At 45.8% G+C, this 23111-nt stretch overlaps 1 protein-coding gene and 1 pseudogene across 2 annotated transcripts in view; one reads left to right on the top strand and one right to left on the bottom strand.

The window, feature by feature from the left end:
• The window catches only part of C17H10orf90 (chromosome 17 C10orf90 homolog), a 155574-nt gene that overhangs the window by 7004 nt on the left and 125459 nt on the right, over positions 1-23111 (top strand). The gene's annotated exons all lie outside the window — the stretch shown is intronic.
• On the bottom strand, positions 19500-20298 carry LOC126033615 (40S ribosomal protein S6-like; annotated as a pseudogene).

Raw genomic sequence — 23111 nt, 5'->3', positions numbered from 1 at the left:
TCTTTCTTTCTTTCTTTCTTTCTTTCTTTCTTTCTTTCTTTCTTTCTTTCTTTCTTTCTTTCTGTCTGTCTTTCTTTCTTTCTTTCTTTCTTACTTCTTCCTTTCCTTCCTTCCTTTCTTTCTCTTTCTTTCTTCCTTCCCTCCTTCCTTCCTTCCTTCCTTCCTTCCTCCCTTCCTCCCTCCCTCCCTCCCTCCCTTCCTTCCTTCCTTCCTTCCTTCCTTCCTTCCTTCCTTCCCTCCCTCTTTTCTTCCCTCCCTCCCTCCCTCTTTCCTTCCTTCCTTCTTTCTTTCCCTCCTTCCTTCCTTCCTTCCTTCCTTCCTTCCTCCCTTCCTCCCTCCTCCCTCCCTCCCTCCCTCCCTCCCTTCCTCCCTCCCTCCCTCCCTCTCTCTCTCTCTCTCTCTCTCTCTCTCTCTTTCTTTCTTTCTTTCTTTCTTTCTTTCTTTCTTTCTTTCTTTCTTTCTTTCTTTCTTTCCTTTTCTTTCTTTTCTTTCTTTCGAGGACCATATAGGATACTGAAGATCAAACCTGGACTAGCTGTGTGCAAGGCCAGTGCCCTCCCCACTGTGCTATCATTCTGTCCCCTTGTGATTAATGAGTTTCACCAACACCCTTTATTGCAGAGGTTTCTTTTCTTTTGTGACTTTGTGTTCCTAGTTTCTCTGTTGTAAACTAACTGTCCATTCATCCGCAGTTGATCTTTGGACTCTCGGTGCTATCCCATTGGTCTGAGAGTCTGTTTTATACCCACAGTGTTTGGATAATTATTGCTTTTTAGAATATATTTAAAGTTAGGTAAAGCTTTTTTCCAAAGTAGCTTTGTCTATTTGTAGAATTTATGCTTGACTATTCAGAAAATTCCACAAAAATTTTAGAAGTATTTAACCTATGTCCTTGAAGGATGCTATTGGAATATTTTATAGGGATTGAATAAAACTTGTATAATGCTTTTGGTAAGATGGCCATTAAAATGCTAATTCTTCCAAGGCATGAATATAGACTATTTCCTCATTCCTTATATTTTCTTCTATTATTTGAACAATGATTTATAGTTTCTATTGTCTCTGGTTTTTTTTTTTAACCTCTATTACTAATTTGATTCCTAGGAATTTGGTATGTTGGAACACAATTATAAGTGGGTTTTTTAAAAGAGACTATTATTTTTGTTTATTTTGGGGCCATACACAGTGATGCTCATAGGTTACTCCTGGCTCTGTGCTCAGAAATCACTCCTGACAGACTCAGGGGACCATATGGGATGCCGAGGATGAAACACGGGTCAGCCACAGACAAAGCAAATGCATTCCCTGCTGTGCAATGGAATTCTGTACCGAATTTATAGCCTTCTACCTTACTGTGTTGGTTGTTTCATAAGTGAAATCCTTGGGGAATTTTTATGTATATTGTCATGTCTTTGCAAATAGTAATAGTTTTCTTCCTTTTTTTTTTTTTAAGTTTCAATACCTTTAATTCTGTTTTCCATTTGTTGCCTCACTGGTATGGCTAGGATTTCCATATCTTATTGAATACTAGCATAAAGGTATATAATCTTGCTGTGTGCCTGATCCAGAAGAAAGACTTTCTGTTTTCCACCATTCAGTATGATGTTGACTATGGATTTGTTATATATAGCCTTGATAGATTGAGCTTTATTTTTTATATCTCTATATTTATAAAAAATGTTAATCACGAGTGAGTGTTGAATCTTGTCTAAAGCTTTCTCTGCCTCTGTTGATGTGATCATATAACTTATCTGTCTTTGATGTAGTGTGTTATATGAATTGATTGTTGTATATTAACCTATCCTTGTGCCCCTGCATTAAATTCTGCTTGATCATAGTGTATGGTCCTCTATTGAAATCAGTTCTCTAAGATTTGGGTAGGTTCATTGCAGTTATGTTTATCAGGAATATTAGTCTGTAGTTTAACTTTTAAGCTATGTCTTTGTCTTTAATATTGAGTAGTGTTGGTATAATAGAAGCTTATAAGGATTCTTGTTTCTTGACTTTTCTGGAAGAGCTTGAGAATATATCAAAGTCACTGAAGGATTGATAGAACTCACTAATGTGTCTGAATTTTGGATTTTTATTTTGGGTAGTTTGGGGTAATTTTTTTAACTATAATTCAACTCTCTTATTACTAATTGTCCTAACCCTATTTTCCATTTCCTCCTGATTCAGTCTTGGGAGTTTGGATATTTGTAAAAATTTAGCTGATTCTTCTAACTTCTTTAGCAAGTGATATAAAGTTGTTTACAGTAAGCTCTTACAAAAAATATTTTTTATTTCTGATTCATCTGTTATAAGGTATTCTCTTTAATTTCTAATTTGATTTATTAGAATTTCATTTATTTTTTGTTTCTGGCCATGGGTTTGTCAATTTTGTTAATTTCAAACAAACAACCCTTGATTTTATTGATCTTTTATATATTTTTTAGAGTCTATATAATTTTTTGATGCTCTAATTTGCATGGTTTCCATTTTTACTTGATCTGTGTTTCATTTTTATTCTTTTCTAGCTCCTTGAGATTTAAAATATAATTATTAAAGTCAACATTGGTTCATGATATAAGCCTATATTGCTATGAATTGTCCTCTTATACAACTTATGTTATTTACCATCAGTTCAAGAGCTGGTGTCTTCATTGTCATTCATTTCCAGGAATATTTTATTTCTTCTTTGATTTACTATTTTACAGTGGTTATTCATAGTATTTTGTCTATATTACAGCTAGTTTTTTTTTTTACCAACTTTTTTTTATGGCTAATTCATACCTTTATAGCATCATAATCTAAAAAGATATGTTATTTGAGTTCTATCTTTGTGACATACATGGACTTTCTTTGTGCCTGAGCATGTATATCTTGGAGAAAGTCCCATGTGTATATATCTTTGAGAAAGTCCCACATGCCCTGGAGAATGTGTCCTGTTTGTTTGTTTTTTTTTTTGGGGGGGGGAGCGGGTGAGGTAGAACCTTCTTCTCATATATCACTCCTAGCACTTCCAATTCCTATTTAGGTTTGTTTCCTGATTTTTGCCTGACTGATACGCCAAATGATGTAGTAGGGTCTTCTACCCCTACTATTTTGTTGCCACTGATGTAATTTTTCAGTTCTATTCATAATTGCTTTAAAATAATGGCCAGAGCCATAGCATAGTAAGTGGGGTGTAAATGTACATGGGACTGACCAGGTTCAATCCCCAGCACCTTCTATGGTCCCCAAGCCCACTAGGAGTGACCCCTGAGTAAAGAGCCAGGAGTAAGCCTTGAGCATAGGGGCCGGGCGGTGGCGCTAGAGGTAAGGTGCCTGCCTTGCCTGCGCTAGCCTAGGACGGACCACGGTTCGATCCCCCGGCGTCCCATATGGTCCCCCAAACCAGGAGCGACTTCTGAGCGCATAGCCAGGAGTAACCCCTGAGCGTCACTGGGTGTGGCCCAAAAACCAAAAAAAAAAAAAAAAAAAAAAAAAAAAAAGCCTTGAGCATAGCCCGTTGTGGTCACAAACAAAATAAACTATAGAAAACGTTTGTGGGGCCGGAGAGATAGCATGGAGGTAAGGCGTTTGCCTCTCATGCAGGAGGTCATCGGTTCGAATCCCGGCGTCCCATATATGGTCCTCCCGTGCCTGCCAGGAGCAATTTCTGAGCCTGGAGCCAGGAATAACCCCTGAGCACTGCCGGGTGTGACCCAAAAACCACAAAAAAAAAAAAAAAAAAAAGAAAACGTTTGTCACCCCATTCATTTAGTGCACAAAAGCGCACATCTGGTAGGCAAAAGTAAGTCCTTTACGTTTATGAATGCCTTCACCAATACATCATTTTCATTGACATCTCTTATTGCCAGTTTTTTTATTTTGAGCTTTAATTTGTCTGGAATAAGTGTGGTCATGCTTTTTTTTAAGGCTCCCATTTTTTTTTTTCATTTTTTTGGGCCACACCCAGTGACGCTCAGGGGTTACTCCTGGCTATGTGCTCAGAAGTCGCTCCTGGCTTTGGGGACCATATGGGACGCTGGGGGATCGAACCGTGGTCCGTCCAAGGCTAGCGCAGGCAAGGCAGGCACCTTACCTCTAGCGCCACCGCCCGGCCCCAAGGCTCCCATTTTGTAGATGATTGTTTTCTAATTTTTCCCTCTGGGTCTGGTTACTGGGAGAGTTCAAGTAAGAAACTTTTGGAAGCAGCAGAAATTAGATTGTGCTCCTGGATCCATCCATCCACTCTGTCTTTTTGGGATGGGTTTCACCCAGCATTTCTCAGGGTTTATTCCTGACTGTGTTCAGTAGTAATAAGGGGTATCATCTGTGGTATCAGGATTGAATCTTGGTGGGGTGTCCTGAACTATCCCTCTAACCCCTTTCTGAGCCTTTTGATTGGTGAATTCAATCCACTGATGTTTAGAGAAATGATCGACATCAAGGAATTTATTTCCACATAATAATTTTGGACAATTTTTGTGATTTGAATTGTTGTTTTTTTTTTTGTGACTTTACTTTTCTTTCTCCACTTTCACATTGCGACCCACTTCTGTATCCTTCTCTTATTAGTTTTTTTCTAAGGACTTTTGCTATAAAGGCACATCTCGTGTTCTGCGCTGATTTCCCTTGTCTAATTTAATGCAAGAAAGTCTTGCATTTATTCTGAGAGTCCTTTTGTGTTGCTCCCTCCTTCCCCCAACTTTAAGCTTCCTCTGAGTGGGGTGCTTTGCCTAGCCTTTTAGAGAAAACCATTTAGCATTTCTTACAGAGCTGGTTAGAATCCATGAACGCCGTTAGCGATTTGCCTGAAAAATGTCTTTTTTATCCCACTCCTTCAAAGCTGAGTGATAACTTGACAGGTGAGATGATTCTCGGTTGGAGGCTCACTTCATTCAAGACTTTGAATCCATGCCCCCCCCCCCTTACAGTTTCATCTGACAAGTATGAGTTGAGTTTTATGGGGGTTACTCAACAAGGGAGTTTTTCTTTCTCCCTGGTTTTAGGAGTCTTTCTCTTGAGTTCTTGCCATTGGAATGTCCATGAACCCTGGTGTAATCCTGCTGATTGGGGGGGGGGGTTTACTGGGGGTGAGTTTAGCAGACTTTCCTTGCCCATGAAGGTGTTGGGGATCAGCAGGCAGAAATGGGACATTTTTTGCCTCCTGGGAAGACCTGGGGGCGGAATTAAGTCACCAAGAATGAAGAGGCTATTATTGGGGCTTACTGTGGCATGGCACTGCCCAGGTGGAAGGGGTGATGTGGGGGTACCTCGATTCCTTCCTGAACTCTGAGCAAACTTTGCTGGGCCAGGGTTCCTGAACAAACCTATCAAGTGAGAATGGAACCACTGATGCTGGCATCAACCCTGAAAATTGGGGGTGACTGGGGCTCAGAGAAGGGCCTACTTGTGCCTATGCATGGGATGGGGCAAATAGAGGGGCTGGGTGCCAGGAGGGTTGTGCCACTGTGTACAAGGCTCGGGTGCCCCAAGGTTTCTGAATGGCCGCATTGATGCCAGCACAGCTGTGTGGGCATGTGTGCCAACTTTCAATGACAGTGTAGGGGAGGCCCTGGGAGACACAGCACTGGGTTGCCTCAGGGTACAGGGGAGGACTGTGATGCTGAATCCACTCTAGGGCCATTTCTAGGGAGGCGGGAGGGGAGTGGGAGGTGCAAAGGGACCCCAGAAGCCTTCTGAGATTCTGTGAAGAGAGGAAGCAGGAGTACTGGATGGGTCACCACAGAACCCCTCTAGTCCCCTCTAACTCCCTGCTCCCCAGCTTTACCTTTCTGAGGCTCACCAAATCCTGTTAGTGCTCTGTCCATGTGACTTGATGAGCCCCACCCCTACTTATGCCCAGTGCCCTGCCCCATGTCGCTCAGGGCCACATGACTCTCATTGACCCTTGTCCTGTGCTCAGACCCATGTAGCTCCTGGAGCGACTCTCACTGCATCCCATACTTGGGCATTTGGGCAGAAAAGAGGATACAAGGAATCTTGGAAGCAGAGGCCCATGGCAAGCACTGAAGGAAGCATGTAAGGATCTGCCTTGCATCTGATTGACTCCTTGGAACACTGGAGTGACACAAGAGTCAGTTAGGGTTCAAGAGAGAATAAAGAAAAGAAAGTTCACAATGCGGGTGTTTGTTGATGTAATGGCAGTTGGACTTGGACACAGCCCTTGGATAACCCCACTGTAATGACAGTTGAACCTAAACATGTCCCTAGACAGGCCTCTTGGACATGCCCCCTTGTCATGCTGGGTATAAAAGGAAAAACTTAGACCTTTATAGGGGGTGTGCCCAGTGACCGGGGCAGCACCTGCTAGTCCACAGGGGGCCGGAGATAAAGTATCAGAGAGATGCTACCTGTTTTGTACGTATCTATCTCTCTTGAACCTGGACCTCCCTGGCCTCCTCTGGCCAGAGAATTTCCATCTATTTTCCCCTCTCTCTCAGAAACCCCTGGGTGGCGAAGGCAGGTCTCAGACTCCAGGAGGAGTAAAAAAGATACTCTCATCCCAGATGGGCGGTCACTACAGGTGTCAGTGACCTTGGAAGGGGAGGCCATAGCTACAGAATGTCCTCTGTGACGCTGTTCCTGAACTGCCTGACCCTCTAGAGATGGGAACAAACAAAGAGGGGCACCATCTCCCCATAATTAATTATTTCTAATTAGGCTTAACCTTGGGCCATCCTTCCTCCCTCACAGAGAGCTCTGGTTATCATATTATCTGGCTATCAATATTGCCTTGCTGCAGGGCACTCACAAGCTCTGGAGAGTTAGAATTAGGGTTAGGGTTAGGGTTAGAGAGAACCCTCTTGAGTTTCCAGAGCTTGGCTCTGAGTCAGCTGCTTCCTGTATCCCAGTGTTTATGAGGAAGCAGGTTCCCTGGAGAGAGGCCAGGACCTGCTCCGAAAACAATTGGAGTTTGGTGATGGATGTGCTGAGAAGTCAGGGGAATGGGGGATGCCTGTGCCCAGGACAGGTGGTGGCAGCTATGGAGATGCCCAGGTCTCCCAGTTGGCGTAGGATTGGTTAGAAGGTGGAGCAAAACCAGCAGGTCTTTTCTGCTAAGAATTGGGGATGAGCTGGAGAGAAATATGGGGTTAAGGCACCTCCCTGCACTCAGCCAACCCTGATTTAAATCCCTGTAATTCTGAGAAATAGTTCTTCAAGCCCCATCTGGAATGAGCACAGAGTCAGGAATCCCTGAGTACTGCTGATCGTGGCCTCCAAAACCCAACCCAATAAAATTAAAAAAAAAACTTTTCAGAGGGGAAAATAAAATAGTTCAGATAGGAAACCATCCTGTCCTCTTGGGCACAGTCTTTCTCTGGCTCCGCCAGATCCTTGTCATGAATATTCTGGTTCTTGATCTGGTGTTGGGCCAGTCTGAGCACAGAGGCTCAGGCCTTAGCATATGCCAAGGTGCAGGACAAGGTGATGCGTGGTTCAGGGCTTGTCTGTACGTGGAGATATTTCATCCTTGTTGGAACCAGAACATGAAACAAAGTCCCTGTGGTGAGTGGTGATGGTGAGGGGTGCAGTGAAGTAAAGGGCCCTTGAGTACAATAAAATGGATCATGGTCCTCTAAGCACAGAGTTGAGATGGAGCCATCCTTAGAAAGTGCCTTTGAAGCCAGGAAAAGTGCATTATGGGGGCGCTGGGGAGCTGGTGTTTCAGGGAGTCAGCTTTCCATCTGGGATGTGGAGAGGAGAAAAGTTCTGATACTAGCTTGGATGTGAAAGAGAGAACTGGAGCCACGGACATGACCTGCTCAGTCCTCATGAAGTGTGTTTGACCACAACCCAATAAATCACGGCAGTCACAACAGAACACATGTTGGGCCTTGGGGCTGGGGCTCATCACACCAAAGGACCTGCTGTCCCAGCCTGGGTGTCCTCCTACAGCTGGGGGTGACTCTAATCCTGATGGACTGAGAGTCCCCGAGGTCGGTTCCTGACTCCCTTCACCCACTTGGGTTTATGGACTTGAAGCTAACTGGAGCTGATTCATGGTCTGTTTACAGAAATCAGCTTCTGGAGGTATCATTTGCATATATTAATATTCATATGCTCTGCAAGTGTAGAGTTCTTTTGGTTTTGACAAATGCAAACAGTTGTGTAACCAGTCCCAAGCCATCATGGGGGGCATTTCCCACTTGGCTCCTGCCCTCCCCTATTCTCTCTGTGCCCCCTGACCCCCATTTCCATGCTGTTCCATCGTTCTGCCTGCCTGCTTCGAGCTTTGTTGCCAGGCCACACAGAAGAGGCTTCATACCTGTATTCATGGCTGGTCCTCCACAAATTCTGGTCTCAATGAGAGGTTTCCTGGGCTGCACAGGTGAACTGGGGAATGTCGTGGAGCCCTCAATTAAGTCTATGTCTGTGGCAATGCCAGCTTACCTTCTTCTGGGACAGCTCTTTAAGTGTAAAGTGATTTCCTAAGAGTATCTTTCCCCTGGCATGATTGGCAAGTGACTAGCAGACAAAGCACATGAGCCAGTGCTCGGTGAGTGTCCAGTTCTATATGCTCCCCCAAGGTGCTCAGGAAAAACCTCCCCAAGAGGTACCACTTGGGCACATGGATCATTTTGAGCTGAGGTCAAGTGAGGCCTCGCAAGCTTAGGCGAAATTTCCAACCTCTCTGGAAGACCTAGAGGGTCTGACTTGGGATGTGTGAGTTTTCTTCATCAGAAATCATTTTATTTTATTTTTGTTTGTTTGGGGGCCACACTCTGTGGTACTCAGGGCTCTACACTCAGGAATCACTCCTGACAGACTTGGGGGACCCTATGCCAGAATCGAATCGGTGTTGGTCTTATGCAAGACAAGTGTCCTTCCCGCTGTATTATCTCTTTGGCCCCCAGAAATTTCCAATTGGAAAAAAGCTGTTTATCTGACAGGGCAAAGTCTCATTCCTGAGCAGCTGGGCTTTGTCCAATGTGTCCCCCCTTTCTTTTCTTAAAGCCCCTACCCTCTTCTGTTTATTCATTCAGCAGAGAGATACCCTATTTCTCCTTACTGACCTTGGAATCCAATGATCAGTGTAGATCCCAGTCTGTGAAATTGTATTAGCTTTTTTTTTTCTCTGACAATTCTGTCTGAGGTTAATTTGATGATTGGAACAGCCTGAGGAGACTCCAGAGGGAGCCCAGAGGGGAATTGCCTTCCCTCCCACACAGATGTTCATTGTAGGACTGCAGGTAAATCTTACTTGTAGTGATGATTTAGGAATGTGGCCACCTCGCTGCTTCTAGCGTCCAGGGTTACCATGGAGATGACACCATGACCTGGAAGCAGCCACACAGCATGTAGTCAGTGCTCAGCAGTACGGTTGTTATGACTGCCCTGGACCAGAGCCATGAACAACCTGACTCAGCTATTCTTCCATCTTCTGTGTCACGATTTCTTCCTGTTTGGAAAAGGTGCTCAATGCAGCTATGAAAGTGTATCTTTCCTCATAAATTCCGTGGATCCGTATGAACAGAAAAGTTACAGAGGCAAAGATAAGAGGAACATGAAGGGCTTCCCCCCCCCTCCAGCCCTCAAAGAGGCATCCCAGAGCACAGGTGGGCTAAAGAACAGAATCTGTCTTTCTCTCTCTTTCTTTCTGTCTCCCTCTATCTTTCCTTCTTCTGTCTCTTTGTCTTTTGTCTCTCTCCATCTTTCTCTGTCTCGTCTCTCTCTGTCTCTCTTTCTCTTTGTCTCTCAGTCTCCCAGCCCCCCCATCTCTGTCTCTGTCTCTGTCTCTGTCTCTCTCTCTCTGTCTCTCTCTCTCTCTCTATCTATCTATCTATCTCTATCTCTCTGTTCCTTTGAGACATGAAAAATAAAAGCTACTGAGTTAAAGGTAGCAGGATTGGGAAATGTGTGTGACAGAACAGCACCCTCAAAACTTTCCAAGGAGAACCCAAGTCAGGGTAATTTTTGTTCGATTCCCCATGATGCCAAACTGTCTGAGCCGCTAACTAAGGGAAAGAGATCGCGCTAGTCAGCACTGAATGGGGGAGAGAGATTTCCACCTGGTACAAGAAATGGGCTCCATTTCTAGAATCATCAGCTCACATTTTCCAGTCAGGAGAAAATGTTGCAAATGATAGGAAACATAATAGAACATGCCGAAAGGAATACTTAAGGAATCAGGGGAAATCTACCTCTTTGATATACAAAATAGTTGGGCTAAATTTGACTTTGTAACTGGGTAATTAACATGCCTCCATACCCGACTTATTTTCTCCCTGCTCCTCCCTGGTGTTTGCATAGAAATCTCCAGCCTGGTGCTTCGTCATTGCTGCTCTCATTTCTACCTGCAAGCAGACAGGGGCTGCATCCCCCCCAGGAGGGAAGCAGAGAGCCCCGAGAGTCGCTCCTCATCACATAGCCCAGCAAGCTGTCTTCCCTCCTTCCCTCGCCTCACCAGGGGGGAAGCTGATGGAAATAATTGAGCCTCTTGCCTTCCCCATTTGTCTCGTTTCCAACGGGAGCCCCACCAGACCACCCTTGAAAAGCCCCAGTGAAGGAGAAGGTGGAGGAGCCCCACGGCTTTCGCACCCCAGTTCTGACACGATCACAATCCCACCGTTTTTTGCAATCAGATAGGGGAGATTATCTCGGTAATAAAAGGCAATTGAGAAACTAAATGAAAAATCTAATGCTTTTCATGCTGATTTATTTTAGATTAGAAAAAGTTAAACCAGATGTAAACACGGAGAGATGAAGCGTGAAGAGGGACTCTTTTTTTTTTTTTTTTTTTTTTTTTTTTGGTTTTTTGGGCCACACCCGTTTGACGCTCAGGGGTTACTCCTGACTATGTGCTCAGAAATCGCCCCTGGCTTGGGGGGACCATATGGGACACCGGGGGATCGAACCGCGGTCCTTCCTTGGCTAGCGCTTGCAAGGCAGACACCTTACCTCCAGCGCCACCTACCCGGCCCCTGTGAAGAGGGACTCTTGGCACAGGGATAAATCTCAGATCGGAGCAATTCTCAGGGCAGAAAATGCACCGTGGATCCGTGAGCTGCTCTGATGACAATGACCGGTGCAGGGGACTGTACGAGGTGGATGCCAACATTCACTGTCTTGATTGGCCGTGGTCTGACTGTCATGAATGTCATGGAGACCCATTGAGGGGTCTCACCTGGGCTTGTGCTCAGCCCTCATGGGGAGACCCCCAACACCCCCAGATGAGATGGAGCTCTGGAGAGAGCTGAGTGAGCTGCTCATCTCTCCAGTGGCTGCTGTCAACATCTGCTTTTATCCATGAGAAGGCAAGCTAGCATCTCCCTGGGGCTCAACTCCTAGGATGTGAGCAGACGGGGAAATCACTCTGTTTTCTCTCCAGGCCACAAACATGTTCAGGAAATCTAGGCATTTGTGTAGACCAGGACTTCCTAACCATTGTCACCCCATCTTAGGGTGTCTCAAATTTCAGACCCTGTTTTATTTGTTCAAGGACTTTCCAAGCCCAAGAGCAGCTCTAACCACCGCGTAGCCCCTCTTCAGAAATGTAAGCACGCATACATGCACACGGGCTCTTCCATATGTACTAACACAAGAACATGAAGAAAGCAGGATATTCTAGATGCTGGGGCAGGCCTGGACCAGCTGTGCACCCTAGGACAGTTGTGCCATCTCTCCACACTCACCTCTATATAAAACATACATGTCTGCTTGGTGAGCACTGGAGGTGGGGTACATGGAAATTCTTAACTCGGGCTGGAGAGTTCATTCAATTCATGTGGTACTAAGTGACAGTGCTCCCTCCTAAAGTCCGGGGACCACATGTAATGCACTGCGATTGCTTCTCTTTGTGTTGGAAAGTGTGTGTGTGTGTGTGGGGATCCCACAGCATTGTGGGGACCTGAAGTGGCAGATTGGAATGAAGCTCACAGATTATTTTTTGCAATAACCTATATGAATATTCACATTCAATGGAATAAATTAATATTATAAATAGCCTCCGGTTAGTTCAGGTACAGTTGCACTGTCAGATTCATTTTCTGAAAACTCAGAGAGAATAATTCTGGGATCTCAGAGCTTTGTGGGTTTTGGAATTGCAGATGAAGGGATCCATCCATGAAAAGGCAGATATCTTTGGGGAGAGTCTGTAAGCAAAAAAGAAAAGCACAGCACAATAATACACTTGCTCTTGGAGGCAGGACTGGGTGGGATTGAGAGAGAAAGAAAAGTGGTTGTACCCAGCACTTTTGCTCAGAAAGAATCTGGAATAGCGGGGCTATTTGGATTTCATTTGGATTTCACTGGGGCACAGTCGTAGACCTGCTCAGATGGTCACAGTCCCTGGTGTGGAGTGTTCCAGGTGAGATGCCATGAGGTCAGGAGTTTCTGGAGGTGGGAATCCAGGCAACAGGCTGGGCTCAGCAGAACCCCATTTCCTTTACCTCTCACCATCTCTGGACCGACCTGGTTTTCTCTGCATTCTCAAGCAGACTATGGAGAATGGATGCAGTGCTTGACCATATGCAAGTTTATTCCCTGCTACAACGTTCCCTTCACTCAAAGTCCCTTGCAGATGTGCTTGATTCTGTTCAGCATTTCTGGATCCCATGAGATAGATCCTCATGGTCTGGGTTCTCCTCCGGGTTCTTTCTTGTTTTGGAGGAGCAGTGTATATCATAGGCACAGGGCATTGGCTTCATGCCTCGATTTTCACATATGTCAAAAGTAAAGCATAAATTCTACTTCCGCCCAAGGTTTGCTGGTGGAGCACCTTGGGGGGACTGTTGGTCAGTGGCACATCCTAGGCCTGACCACAGCCAAGGAGCCTCCAGCATGGATAGAAAAGGAGAGCCCAGATTCCTCCTTGGAGCTGACTCTGTAATGTCCCTATTCAGTACCCAGATAACTTCCATGAGGTGGCACTTTCTGCAGAACAGGGCAGGGGTCAGTTGAGAGAAGGGCCCGTGGGTGGACAAACAGTGAGGAGGAGAAGCAGCAACTAAGCAGTGGTCCTCAAACTATGGCCTGCGGGCCACATGTTGTATTTGTATCTGTTTTGTTTCTTCATTGCAAAATAAGATATATGCAGTATGCATAAGAATTCGTTCATAAGTTTTGTTTTGACTATAGTCAGACCCTCCAATGGTCTGAGGGACAGTGAACTGGCCCCCTGTTTAAAAAGTTTGAGGACCCCTGAACTAAAGCTTTGTTCAAACAGAAAATATATTTTTTCTCTTTGAGCCACACTCGATTCTCAGGACTCACACCTTGCTTTTGCTCAGGGATCAGTTCTGGTCAAGTTGGAGGAACCCTATGGGGTGAGAGGACTCAAACCTAGGTCAGCCGCATGTAAAGCAAGTGCCACCTCCACTGGGCTGTCTCAGTGGCCTCACAGGTCACACATGTTCCTGTCCACCCTTGTTTCCCACAGTTGTGGGTTTTCACTGTTTCTTGGGACCTATCCTGACGACTTATCACGCTCCCTGCAGCCTGTGCAGACCTCATGGGCTGGTTCTTGTGAGACTTCCCAGATCCTCCCTTTGTGCTTCTCAGCACCTAGAGACCTGATGCTGCTGCTTAAGTGCTTCAGTGACAACAGTAAACCCAGGGGATAATCCAGTGCCCACTCTGTAAGGGAGGCAAGCCAATTCACTTATGTCACCTTCCATACCTGGGCTAGACTCTAACAGACAATGCTCATGAAGACCCCACAACAGTTCCTATTTGGCTCTAAAAACCAAAGCCCCCTTCCCTGTCACCAGGAGACAAGTGGAGGGGGCTGGTCTCCCTACTCCATGATTGTTCTAGAGGAGCCCTTGGGCCACCACAGCAATCAGAGGCTCCCCACATTGAGGACAAAGAAGGGAAATGATTTTGATTCATAGCTGATCTGTTCCAAGAAAGTGCCTAAGATTCCACCCACCCCCCAAAGCCTCCCAAAACTCATCAACGAGTCAGCAACATCATGAGTACAAAATAAAAATGCAGCAACCAGTTGGGTTTCCAGGCAAACTTTTGATCATTGTTTTTGGTGTTGGGGAGCAGATCCAGGCTTCCCCATGGGTGAATGTAGCCATGAAGCTACATTTTGCCCACACAAATATGGTCTTCTATATACAAAGAAAACAATCTAGAGGAGAAGCTGAGGAAAGAATTCCTCCCTTGGCAGAGAACACAGTACCTATAAAGCACGTGAGAGGAGGAAACTCAGAAATGGTGCAGAAAAAAAAAAAAAGAAGAAAAACTGTCAGTTGGTGGACATAGATTTATGGGCCTGGAGAATAGAACAGAGAATAAACAACACAGTCACCTTCAAAATAGCAGACCCTGTTTATTTGTTTGCTTGCTTTTGGGGCCATACCTGATGATGCTCAGGGCTTACTCCTGTCTCTGTGCTCAGGTATCATTCCTGCCAGGAATCAGGGTACCATATGGGCTTCTGGGGATCAAACTCTGGTTCGCTGTGTGCAAGGCAAGCTCCCTACCTCTTATTAAACCCCTCCAGACTAACTTTTAAACAAGAATTTTAAAGAGTACTTTCTATCATTAAAGGTGAAGGAGCTGACACAATGAAACAGGAAACAGAGACATTTGTTTGTCTTCCAGATCCACAGCCACTTGCTCCCTGCTGCCCAGGATTTCTGCACCCAAACAAGGAACAAGAGCTTGTCCCTCCTAGGTACAGCGCCAGGCCAGACCCCCTTCCCCAGGCTCTTATTTACACCCCTCTACTTTACCTTTATTAATAATAAAATGGCTTGGAGGCCCAGAGGCCCACAAACATGAGCTCAGAGCTCAGTGGCTCAGACAAACCTTGAGGCTGATTAGAATTTCCAAACACCGGGGCTGGCAAGGTGGCGCTAGAGGTAAGGTGTCTGCCTTACAAGTGCTAGCCAAGGATCAGGACCGCGGTTCGATCCCCGGCATCCCATATGGTCCCCCCAAGCCAGGGGCAATTTCTGAGCGCTTAGCCAGGACTAACCCCTGAGCATCAAATGGGTGTGGCCCCAAAAACCCAAAAAAAAAAAAAAAAAAAAAGAATTTCCAAACACCCAGGCCCAAGGGTCTGGCAGCCTCTGAAAGAAAATAGCCTACAGAGGAAATCCCGAGGTCTCTGGGTGACCGTGTCTTTGGGGTTGATTGCAGAGGAGCACTTCTGGAGAGGAGTCCTGCCAGCCTTGAGTCTCAGGACTTAAGTCAGAGGCTCATGGAAGGGGAGAGAGGCAGCTGGAACTGGCCCCATCTCTGCCCTCATCCGGTTCTTCATGACATAAGATCAGGCAGTCCGGCCACCACTGTTTTTGCATTTGTATCATAACCAGACTGAGAACAGAACCATCTTTGGAGGGAGAAACTACCTGCATGTGGGTCACACTGATGCAATGAACATGGCTCCTGAGCAAAGGCCAGTTCTGAAAGGTTGTGGGTGGCCGATTTTATCCTACAAACCCCCTTTTTGTTGTGAAGCAACTGGCTGTGTGAAAACACTGTGTATGTGTCTATGTGTGTCTATGTGTGAACTTAATATGTACGTGTGTGTCTGTGTTTATGTGTATATGTGTGTCTCTGTATGTATGCCTGTGTTTGTGCGTTTCTGCATCTGTGTGTCTGTGTATAAGTGTGTCTGTCAATATCTGTGTACATACGTATATGTGTGCTTGTGTGTCTCTGTATATGTTCATGTATGTCATGCACACACAGACACTGTTTCACTGTGTCTTACTTGCTGCTTAGAGTGAAGCCCTCAGAGCTAACACTTTCCACGCAGTCACATGCAGTTGGGACTGTGTCCTGTCTCTCTTCTTCCTGCCTCTAAGTGTTGCTCTTCCAATCATGCTAGTCTCAGGCAGCCTCCTGGAGAGACCGTAGTGAACCTGGGCCCACTCTGTGCTTGGGCAGATCAGGGGCATAGCTGTCCCCCAGCCCCAGGGATATGGAGCCACTATGGAGTAGGGCAGGGTCTCCCTGAATACATGGTGACTTCAAAGCCATGGCCCAACACACGAGGGTGGGCCCAGGGTTCCCAGGGAGGTGCATTCTGGAAGGCAGGGAAAGTTCTGGAAGACACAGGAGAGGATGGATTTCACTTAGGGGCTCAATCAGGGAGACTGATGGGACGGGGCAGTGTTGGGGCTCACAATCAACAGGGAAGCAGATGCTGGAGAGCCGGGCAGACTGTAGAGTTTCACAGTGGGTATTTCCCACAAGGACCAGTCATGTTGGACAGGGCCAGACATCAAGATTGAGGGGTAGGCTGGTGGAGTAGGTGTCTTGGTAGGGGTTTCTCTACTTTGACCCATGTTAGAGGACATAACCTAATGGTGGGATCTTGCAAGCATCAGGACTCAGGGTGGCAAGGTTAGGGGGAAGCATCAGGAGAAGCAGTGACCTATAGAAGGGGCACTACTCAGCCTATCCACCTACTTACTCACATAACCATGAAAGGAGATCAGATGGCAGAGAGTGGCTGTGGGCTCTGCACTGAGCCTAACCCTCCCCGCTGGCAGTTTGGAAGGGTACAATGGAGTCACAATATTTCATTCAAGACACCCACATCTAGCCCTACTCCCTGTTATGCTTTTCCAAGAGTTAATTTGATTATATCACTTACAGGTCCGCCTGCTCTTTGTCCAGTGCTCACCCCCTTGACCTTGCCTCTAGAAGGGATGCTCCGTCCCCTCTGAGGATGCCCTGGCTCTCTCTCTCTCTGTGAGTCCTCCTGAGGAAAAATCTTCCAGAGGAAAAATCTTCTGTAATGGCAGGGAGGCAGCCAGATTCACATTGTTTTCCCTGAAAAACCTGATTCTCCTCTGGGCTCTGGTCATTGGCGTTGGGACAAGCAATTATTTTCCATCCAGAGTCTTTTTTGATCACAGTGTGTCCATCTGCCTGGTTCTTGGAGCACGTTCTGCCCAAGGTGGACAATTTATCTTTTGGGTTGAGAAAAGGGGGTGGCGGATCCTAGGTCAGGCAGCTTCTCAGGTCAGACAGAGAGATGGATAGCAGGAGACAGAGTCAGGCTGCTGAGACCAGCTTCAACCCTCTTACATTAGCTTATATGTCTTTCCTTTAAAAATGTATTTGTTTGGATTTTTAACCACATGCACTAGGCTGTGAAACCATGTGGAATACTGGAAATCAAACCCCAGTCAGCTGCAAGCAAGACAAGACATCCCTGTTGTACTATTGCTCTCATCCCTCTTGTGCATTTTCTGTTGTCATCTGTGGTCTTGGAGCATGAGGAAAATCTGGGTCAGGGAGCTTTGTGACTTCCCCAAAAGGGATAAGTAAGAGTGTGTGTGGTCCAGGGCCCAGTCTGGTGCCTTCCTTGGTAAGGAGGACAAAGGCTTCTTGGCATGAGACTCAAGAAAGTGACTTCTGACCTCTGTGAGGCTTTGATACTGGTCGGGGGGTGGGGGAGAGGGTGTTGCCACCATGTCATGCTCCTTCCTCATCTTCCCTTCCAGTTCTACTGAGCACCTGCTTGGTCTAAACCTAAACCTGCTGTTTGGCTGTGATCAACTTGGCCCAGTTATGCCTCCTTTTTCTCCAAGTGTTTTTACATTGTGTGTGCACCTGCTGATAGAAATTTAACTTCCACTTTAGTCCAAAGCAAAAGTGTCCCACACGTGGAGGCAAAAAGTGTTCCTAATTTCACACCCCTCACACTACCATGGAAGAAGAGGCATTCCGATGAGCATATTTGCGGGTGTCTGGGAGCTGAGGCATCTCTTTGCTTTGAGAATCTGCTGTTGGTCTCCATATAATATTTCCTGATCACCAGGCTGTGTGCATGGGGCACACAGCCGGGCTGGTACTGGAGGTGCTGAAGATGGTCTTTGCCCCAATGTGCCCCTCCAGTAGGTCATCAGACTGTGCATTGGAGATGGTCATTGAAGGAAACTGCCTGTTTCTTCCTGGATGGTAATTGGACCCAAGCTTCTTGTCTGGCCACTGGGGAGTGTTTCTGAAACTGTCCTCATGCATATTTTCACCCTTCACCATGAATGCAGGAGGAGGCCAATGAGGGTCAATGAATGCAGCAGAATCAGCTGTCATCAACCATGAGCCTTTAGTGCCTGGAGGGTGGCCTGTGCCCTCCCACTGAGGGGGGTGGACTGAAGACTGTGCTCAGAATGCTAATTTCTGCATCAACAGTGAGTGGTACCAAGAACCCCACTGAGATTTTTGTTCTCTTACACAAAGGCCACTCAGGAGCCTCTTCCAAGGCCTGGGTGGGGTGAGGTATTGTGGATTATAAGAGCATATAAATTGAGGCAGGGTCCTCAGTGCAACCTTCAGGGTTTAGTAGAAAATAGGCAGTCTCAGTCTCTGCAGGAACCAGATCTACAATTCCATCTCTGTGGAGGAGCATGGCCAGGGTGGGGTTGGAGAATGGGCCACACCCTTAGAAGCTGTGAGGGCCAGAGAGAGGTAATGGGGCAGTGCTTTGTGGCCAAGGAGATACTCAACTCTGGTTGGGTGCTATCAAGTGCAAAGAATTGCCCACTCAGCTCAAAGGGCCCCAAATTGCTTCTTATTGAACTGTTCGTCCTGCTAAGAGGCAGGAACCAATGCAATGAAACTCACCTTGGAATCTGACCTTTAACAGGATCAGCCCCTTTCCACTTGACTTCTTGTCTCAGGGCCAATAAAAATTCAAGCAGAGAGCTCATTAGGGGTTTTGAAATTCCCCATAAGTAATAGAAAGCATTGCACAGTGGCATAGGATTCAATCACTTGACTCCACCCTTCTGTATCTACCCACCTGTCATCTCCTTAGCATCCTCCATGTCTCTCTTCCAGCCATTCTTTCCATTCATTCTGCTGCAAAGATTTATATCTCTCCACCCTTATATCACTTTATACCTCTCTACCCACCCACCCATCATCTTTCCAATACTGATTTACCTGATTTTATTAGTCTATTCACCCACCTATCATCAGTCTTTCCTTTTTTCAGCTATTCCTTTTATCCATTCTTCCTTCCATCTTTCCATCCATTCTATCCACCCATCCATTCTGTCTTCCTTTATCTTATCTATCCATCAATTTATCCTCCTGATCAACATCTAATGAGTGTCAACTCCTATAGAGGTCCTGAAAACCAAAATAAACAAGACACACATCTTGATATTTTCATTTAGTACAACAGACAGATGTCTGGAGATTTCCACCCAAAATGTGAAAGCTCTTTAGAGATTTCCACGTCCTATTTGACCAAATGGAAAACTAAACTACAGAACAGATTGATCACCCATAAGATTGGGATGGTCCCAGATGTCCTAACTTCCCTGGACCATCATTTTTCCCAGAACACAAAGGAGCTCTTCTCATCTTGATGAGAAGAAATCTATGCTTAGATTTTAAATACCTTGATTTACAAAGTTGTTCATAAAACAGTTGTTTCTGACATTCCATGTTCCAACCCCAATCCCACCACCTATGTATCATTCCCTCCACCTTTGTGCCCAGTTTCCCACCTATCTTCAAGACTGTCCCCTTGGAAGGCACAAAATAATTTACTTTATATTGCTTGTTACAACTAAATAATAATAGAATTATTATTTTTTAAAGATGTCTGACTTCATTTGTTCATTACTCAGAACACATGTTTGACTAGATTCAGACTTAGAAGTAGAAGCTCTCAAAGAGGACAGCCCCCGACTCTTGGCAATCTGCTCCTGGCGTTTCTCTTTTGCCTCCTTCATTCTCTTGGCCAACAGTTTAGCATAATATGAAGCTTCTTCCTTGTTTTTCTTGGTACACTGTCTCTTTAATGCAATACACCTACGTTTATGTTGCAGGACACGTGGTGTAAACAAGACACTGAATCTTGGGTGCTTTGGTCCGAGGTTTCTTGCCTTCTTTATTTAGAGGCTTCTTCACAACATACTGACGGGCATCATCTTCTTTAGAGAGATTAAAAAGTTTGTGGATTCTGAGAGCTCTTTTGGTTCCAAGACGTCAAGGCACAGTAGTATCAGTGAGTCCATGAATATCCTTCTCCCCTTTCTTTACAATGACCAAATTGAGAACACTCAAATTGGCATCCACAATGCAACCACGAACAGACTTGCGTTTTCTTTCACTGGTCTTCTGTGGTCTATAACAGGAATGCCCCTTACACAGCAGTAGTTGGACCCGACCATGGGTCAAGACTCCCTGCTTCATGGGGAAATCTTGCTTATCCTTCCCACCACTGATCTGGACCACATAGCCCTTCCATTCTTCTCCCAGAGCGTCAGCAGCAACTTCAGTTGCCATCCGCTTCTCATAAAAGGTATGAAGTTTGCGTTCATCTTCCACTTCGATGAGTTTCTGGCAGCCGGTGGCTGGGTAAGAGATGTTCAGCTTCATAACTACATAGCCCAACACCTCTTAGCCACCATGAAAAAGAGCAATAATAGAATTATTGATGAAACTCCAGTAAAATGAAATTTGTGAACATAGTTATATCTAATAATGGGGTCAATAAGACATACTGAACTATTTGTGGCTAGTTGACCGTCCTGTGCTATTGATTTTATTTTTACAGCCCAGGTGGCTTCTATGTGACTTTCACATCTTATTTGATGTGTTCCTATTGGGGTGTCTGGATTTAGGAATTTGGGGAGGTGTCATGTGGTGTGGGATTACAGAATTGATCCGTTCCCACCTCACTCAGTATATGCCTTGTTACTCTTTGGTTGGAATCTGCTTTCAATGTAGCACTTTGGATTGGTGTTGAGACCAACTGGTCCCACCTTCCAGGTGGGACAGTTTCCCTCAGATGAAATTCTCGGTTGGAGAGGAAGTAGCCCCTTATATTTTCCAAAGCTCCTAGGAGCTGGCTGCTTTTCTAGAATCTAAGAGTACATGGAGAAACCTCAAAATCCTTTTCTCTCTACACGCATGTGTGTGTATGAATTATTTTTCATATTGTCATCCAATTCCAGACCTGCATCTCTCCAGTGTTCTGGTGTTGGGATTTGAGGACTTAATTCAATATAACGGCACCCTAACAGGAACCTGAACTCTAGACCCTCATGCATTTGACACATATGCAGTCACATGCTCCAGGACTTCCAGAATCTGTGCAATGGGTGTGTGGCTGCTGAGGTATTCAGAATTATGGAGGGATTAGGGGTGGCTGCCTGTCTGCAATCTGGAGTTACTAATGCAATGTTTTGGGTGGGAGTTGTTACCACACATCCCATTTCCTCCAGTAAAATCTTACCTGTTAATAGATCCTCCCATTTCTGGGAGGGGTCTTGGAAGGTTATAAAAGGTTTTGCCTGATGGGCAAAGAAGAGATTTACCTGGATGGAGAAGTAGCAAGAGAAAAGATGGCTGAAAGAAGCTAGACGCAGGGCAAGTTAACAAGACCATGCTTAAATAGGCTTAAGATTATAGGCCACACATGTTGGCCAGGGCAAATAAAGATGTTATCTCTCTGAAAGCCTGACTACATGTGAGTTTTCTACCCGCCACTATCACCTGAACTTACTAACCTGCTGGCTGGAGGGGTTTGGAGCTACGTGGCCTGAGATGGCAGAGAAAGGTTCCTCCCTCCATCCTGCTACATCCATAATAATTAATTAAAACAACAGGAGTGAAAGGACATTTCTAAAATATCCATTCTTTCCTTCCTTCCCTTTTCTTTTCCATTCCTTTCATTGCCCTACCTTCATCCTTCCTTCCTTCCTTCCTTCCTTCCTTCCTTCCTTCCTTCCTTCCTTCCTTCCTTCCTCTTCTTCTTCTTTTCTTCTTCTTCATCTTCTTCTTCCTCTTCCTCTTCTTTTTCTTCTTCTTCTTCCTCCTCCTCCTCCTTTTATTTTTTTGGGGGGCACACCTGGCAGTGCTCAGGAATTACTCTTGGCTCTGTGCTCAGAAATTGCTCCTGGCAGGCTCAGGGGACCGTATGGGGTGCTGAAAATCAAACCTGGGTCTGTCCTGGGTTGGCCTCATGCGAGGCAAACACCCTACTGCTGTGCTATCACTCCCCCTTTTATTCCTTCCTTCCTTTCTTCCTTTCTTTCTGTTGTTCACAGTTAGTTACTCAGGGCTTTCTCCTGGCTCTATGCTTTTCAGAATGACTTCATGTGAGGTTCCATGAATCACATGCAGTGCCAGATACTGAACCTGGCTTGACCATGTACAATGCCTGTGCCTTCCCCTGTGTTATATCTCTATTCCACATTTGCTAATATTCACAAGAAGGTAAACAGTCTTTTTTTTCCAGAGGAAACTGGCCCACTTCTAAAAACAAACAAGGGGGCCGGTGAGGTGGCACTAGAGGTAAGGTGTCTGCCTTGCAAGCATTAGCCAAGGAAGTACCGTGGTTCAATCCCCCAGTGTCCCATATGATCCCCCCAAGCCAGGGGCAATTTCTGAGCGCTTAGCCAGGAGTAACCTTGAGCATCAAATGGGTGTGGCCAGAAACACCCCCCCAAAAAAAAAACAAACAAAAAATCAAAACAAAACCAGGCCACTTGAGACTGAACTGAAGCAAACTCTGCCCCTGGCCAGCATTTGGACTCCTCTTAGTGGGGCAAGAGTGAGTGCAGCAAGTGCAGAACCTTTGCCATTTGACCTTCCTGCTGTACCTTTGGACCTTGACAGGGGTGCTTTAAGCCACCTCCTGCTCCCCCAAACTTCACCTCATTTTTGACTCTGGAGAGATCCAACATCCAGTACTCTATTCTGGCTCCAGCATTGGAGTCACCAACCCTGGGTGCTCAGTGGCTGATTTCTATGTTCCACCTCACACTCTGCCCATCAGCTGCTCTTCCAGCTCTGCTCATGGCCATATAATGGTTTCTTACGTCTGAGGGCTGAACACACACGGGAAAAGCAATTGGGAGAAATAGGGGAGTGTCTGGCTGTGCTTAGCAGGCATCCCGACTCCTCCACTGCCCATCATCCCACCATCAAGGCCTATCCTGACAGCCAGATGGCAGCTGAGTCACAGTGTCCTTGTGAGACATCTCAGTGCCCTGTGCTGTGTCGACAAGCCCAAGGACCATCCATTCTATCTACACTTCCAAGTCAGGGTTGCCTGCTCCTGTGGCGGGGTCTGTGATGTCACTGGCTTCATAACTGCCAACACCAATCTGTCCAAGAAGCCTGTAGTGAGGGTACCCCTCACTCAAGTATTGATCCCCGTGATTCACTGTGACTGTTCAGAGCAT

Source organism: Suncus etruscus, chromosome 17, assembly GCF_024139225.1.
Source record: "Suncus etruscus isolate mSunEtr1 chromosome 17, mSunEtr1.pri.cur, whole genome shotgun sequence".
NCBI classification, from domain to species: domain Eukaryota; kingdom Metazoa; phylum Chordata; class Mammalia; order Eulipotyphla; family Soricidae; genus Suncus; species Suncus etruscus.
Note: the sequence above shows the minus strand (reverse complement) of the source record. Positions and strands in the feature narration are given on the sequence as shown.